This window comes from Macaca mulatta, chromosome 10, assembly GCF_049350105.2.
Source record: "Macaca mulatta isolate MMU2019108-1 chromosome 10, T2T-MMU8v2.0, whole genome shotgun sequence".
Lineage (NCBI taxonomy): Eukaryota > Metazoa > Chordata > Mammalia > Primates > Cercopithecidae > Macaca > Macaca mulatta.
In genome coordinates, this window is record NC_133415.1 from 39,785,098 (window position 1) to 39,790,000 (window position 4,903).

Here is a 4,903-nt window from a genome sequence, read left to right on the forward strand (position 1 = left end):
GAATCTGCAAAAGGACATTTGGGAGCTATTCGAGGCCTAGGGTGAAAACCAGGAAACTGTAGATAAAAACTAACAAGAAGCTATCTGTAAAACTGCTTTTTAGCGATGTGTAGATTCCTCTTACTGAGTTAAACCTTTCTGTTGATTCAGCAGATTGGAAGCATTTTGTTGTTGTTGTTGTTGTTGTTGTTGTTGTTGTTGTTGTTGTAGTAGTAGTATTTTTTTCTTAATGTTTTTATTTTTTTTAAGACAGACTCTCACTCTGTCCCCCAGGCTGGAGTGCAGTGACACCATCTCGGCTCACTGCAACCTCTGCCTTCCAGTTGAAGGGATTCTCCTGCCTCAGCCTCCCAAGTAGTTGGGATCACAGGCACCCGCTACCAAGCCCGGCAAATTTTTTGTGTTCTTGGTAGAGATGGGGTTTCACCGTTTTGGCCAGGCTGGTCTCGAACTCCTGACCTCAGGTGATCCACCCGCCTCTGCCTCCCAAAATGCTGGGATGACAGGCGTGAGCCGCTGCACGCGGCCGATTGGAAGCAGTTCTTTGCAGAATCTTCGAAGGGACATTTGGGAGCCCTTTGTGGCTCCTGGTGAAAGTGAACATCCCCAGAGGAAAAGGAGAAAAACTGCTGCTGGTGAAACTGCTTTTTGACGTGTGGATTCACCTCGAACGGATAATTCTTTTGAACCAGGAGGTTGGAAACACGCTTTCCGTAGAATCTGTGAGGGGACATTTGGAAACCCATTGAGGCCTACGTTGGAAAGCAGACTATCCACAGATTAAAACCAGAGAGAGGCTATCTGTCACATTGATTTGTGATGCGTAGATTGATCTCTTAGCGATACACCATTCTTTGGATTCATCAGGTTAGAAACACTTTTTTTGGGCAGTCTCTCTGAATGGATTTTTGGGAGTCCCTTTAGGCCTATGGTGAATCACCTAATATTCCCAGATGAAAATTAGAAAGAATGTATTTGAGAAACTGCTTTGCGATGTGTGGACTCATCCTAAAGGGTTACACCTTTGTTTTGATTAGGCAGGTTGGAGACACTCTCTTTGTAGAGATTCGAAAGGGACATCTGGGAGCCCTTGAGGCCTACGTTGAAAAACTGAATATCCCCAGACAAAGACCAGAGAGAATATGTCATTGAAACGGCTTCGTGATGTCTGGGAGCTCTCTCTCTCTCTCTCTCTCTCTCTCTCTCTCCCCCCCCCCCCGCTTGTCTCTCTCCCTGTGTCTGTCTTCTGTCTTACTCTCTTTCTCTGCCTGTCCTTCTGTCTGTTGGTCTCTCTCTCTCTCTCTCTCTCTCTCTCTCTCTCTCTCCCCCCCCGTCTGTTTCTCTCTCTCTCTCTCTGTCTGTCTGTCTGTCTCTCTCTCTCTCTCTCTGTTTCTCACTGTCTCTCTCTGTCCGTCTCAAAAAAAAAGAAAAGGATAGATACATGCATGCATGCATACATACATACATACATACATACATACATACATGCATACGTGCATACGTACAATTAAAAATTAGAAATAAAATAAAAGGAATAACTAGGCCCGGCGCGGTGGCTCAAGCCTGTCATCCCAGCACTTTGGGACGCCGAGGGTGGTGGATCGCTGGATCACGAGGTGGTCAGACGAGCAGGGCCAGTATGGTGAAACCCCGTCCGTCTCTAGTCAAAATACCAAAAATTAGCCGGGCATGGTCGTGCGCCTCTGTAATCTCAGCTACTCGGGAGGCCGAGCTGAGGCAGGAGAATCACTTGAACCTGGGAGGCGGAGGTTGCAGTGAGCCGAGATCGCGCCACTGTACACCAGCCTGGGCGAGAGAGGGAGACAACCTCTCAAGCAATTAAAAATAAAAGTAAAAATGAAAGTAAAATTAAAAATTAAAAAAAAAAAAAGAAAAGGAAAATGAAATAATTAAAAAGTGAGTTTCCGGGAAGAGAGGGAAGAAAAAGAGAAAAGAAAAAAGAAAACAGTCCCACAGTGACATAAACACATGCCTCTCGCCTTTCGAGGCGTCAGTGATGCTACGAATGATGCGCAATTTTTTTTTTTAACTTCCTTTTATTTTATTATCATTTATTGTTTGACACGAGCCTCGGAGGCCCTCCCTCCCTCCGTCCCACTCCCTCCCTCCGTCCCACTCCCTCGTTGCCCACACAACTTCAGGAGACAGACCCTGGCTGGGCCAGATTGTTCTTCTCTTTGAGCAGTTGTTTCCCTGTCTTTCTTCGTGTCTTTAACCCGTGTGGACTCTTCTGCTCGGATTTCACAGATGGCAGCTCCACTTCAGGCCTTGTTGTTAGTGGGGGCTTTCCTGATTCTCCCCACATGTAGTGAAAGCAGGTAGATTCGCCTCGCCTCGCCTCGCCTCGCCTCGCGCCTCTCTCTCTCTCTCTCTCTCTCTCTCTCTCTCTCTCTCTGCTGCTTTCTTGCTTTTTCTTTCTGTCTCTTTCTCTCTTTCTGTCGTGCTTTCTTGCTGTCTTGTTTTCTTGCTTTCTTGCTTTGTCTTTCTTCCTGTCTTTCCTCTTTCTTTTTTTTTCTTTCTTCTCTCGTCTTTCTTTCTCGCTGTCTTTCTCCCTCTCTCTCTCTCTTTCTTCTTTCTTTCTTTCTGTCTTTCTTTCTCTCTCTCTTTCTTTCTTTCTTCCTTTCTTTCTTTCTTTCTTTCTTTCTTTCTCTCTCTCTCTCTCTCTCTCTCTTTCTTTCTTTCTTTCTTTCTTTCTTTCTTTCTTTCTTTCTTTCTTTCTTTCTTTCTTTCATTTTTTTTCTCTCTCTCTCCCCCAGCCTCTGAAAGTGCTGGGATCACAGGCGTCAGCCACCGCGCCTGGCCTATTTGCTTATGTTATGTTATCTTATTTTTTGTTTATTCATTTTTATCTGTTCATTCATGTGTATGCATATAAATTTTTTTCTATTTTAATGTAGTTTTATATGTTATACCTATATACAAATGGAAATACTTATATTAATATTTGTCTTCTCTTTTCTTCTCTTTTCTTTCTTTCTCTCCTTTAGGTTTTCCTTCCTTTCTTTCTTTCTCTGTTTCCTTCTTTATGTTTGCCTGCCTGCCTGCCTGCCTGCCTTTCCTCCCTCCCTCCCTCCCTCCCTCCCTCCCTCCCTCCCTCCTTCTCTGTCTGGATTCAGGAAGAGCCTACGCATTCTGTGTCTCCCTGTGTCCTCAACGACCCGCGACCGAGTCCTTGCTTGTTGTTTCTCCCACCGAGATGCCTCTCCGAACATCCACACGCCGTGGGTTGTCTTCTGACTGTGTCGCGGTCCATGCAGAGACAGGGTTTGGGGACCGTTTCTGTGGGGTTGGGGTACAGGGGCTGCGTTTTCGGCCTCGGGATAGCGTCTCTCGACTCACGGTTTCGGTTTTGCGGTCCGCGGGCCGGCCTGCCATCCGGATCTGTCTTGGTGACGTTCGCGACGGTTGTCGGACTCCATCTGGCGGCCGCTTTTATATCGTTCCCTTGGCTTCCGGAGCTGCGGTGGCAGCTGCCGAGGGAGGGGACCGTCCCCGCTGTGAGCTAGGCAGAGCTCCGGAAAGACCGCGGTCGTCAGCCGGGCTGTCCCGGTCGCGCCAGAGCTCTGGCGCGTCACTTGTGAGTCAGAGCTCAGGCGTGCAGGCTTATGTGGGGAGAGGTTGTCGCTGCGCTTTCGGGCCAGAGCCGGGTGTGGGGCTGCCGGGGTTGGTCGACCAGCACGCCGCGGCTCCCGAGGCCTGACCCGCGACCCGCGGGGACCCACCGGGCTTGGGGTGGGAGGCTGGGGACACCCTTCCCGGCCCGGTCGCGGGCCCGCGCGCATCCTGGCCGTCTGAGGCAGCGGCCGAATTTTTTCTGCAAGTCCCCGTGGGGAGCCGGGGACCGTCCTGCCTCGTCCCCCGGGTGCCGGGGAGCGGTCCCTCTGCCGTGACCTGTTGTTTGCAAGTCCCCGTGGGGAGTCGGAGAGCGCTCCCTGAGCGCGCGTGCGGCCCGAGAGGTCACACCTGGCCGGCCTTCGGTCCCTCGTGTGTCCCGGTCGTACGAGGGGACGGCCGGAAACGCTTCCGAGTCTCGCTCTGGAGACTCGGGCCGGCCCCTGCGTGGCACGGGTGGCCGGGAGGACGTCCCTGGCCCGGCGCTGCTCCGGCGTGTGTCCTGGGGTCGACCAGAGGGCCCTGGGTGCTCCGTGTCTGGCTGCGATGGTGGCGATTTTGGGGACAGATGCCCGTGTCGCGGGTTCCCTGGGCCGGCGGCGTGGTCGGTGACTCGACCTCCTGTCTCCTGGGGAGGTATATGTTTCACTCCGAGCCGGCATTTTGGGCCACCGGGTTATTGCTGACACGCTGTCCTCTGGCGACCTGTCGCTGGAGAGGTTGGGTCTCTTGGATGCGTCGCGGGTCTTCGGCCTCCCGGTGACCCGGCTAGCCGGCCCTGCTCGTGCTTGAGCCGCCTGCTGGGGCCCGTGTGCCCGGTCTCTCATGCATCCGAGCGTCCCAGCTCCCGGTGCCGCCTTGGGTCCGGGTCTCTGACCCACCTGGGGGCGGCGGGGAAGGTGGCGCGGGCTTACCCTGCCACCGTGCGCTCCCCGCTGCGGGCACCTGGGGCGGCCGAGACAACCCCACTCCCGCTGGCTCCGTGCCGTGCGTGTCAGGCATTCCTCGTCTCTGCCGGGTTGTCTGCCGCCCCTGTCCTGGAGCTGGGGATGGCCAGGCTGATCTGCTCGCTGGCCTCTGGGGAGGCTGTGGCTGGCTGGCCGACCCTGCTCCGGGGATGCTTTCCCTGATCGATGTGGTGATGTCACGCTCTCCCGGGCCGGGACCGAGCCGCGACGGGCGAGGGGCGGGCATTCGTGGTGAATGAGACCCGTTCTTCTCGTCCCGCCCGCGGGGTTTCCCCCGTCTCCCATCCCCGCCTGCGGGCGGT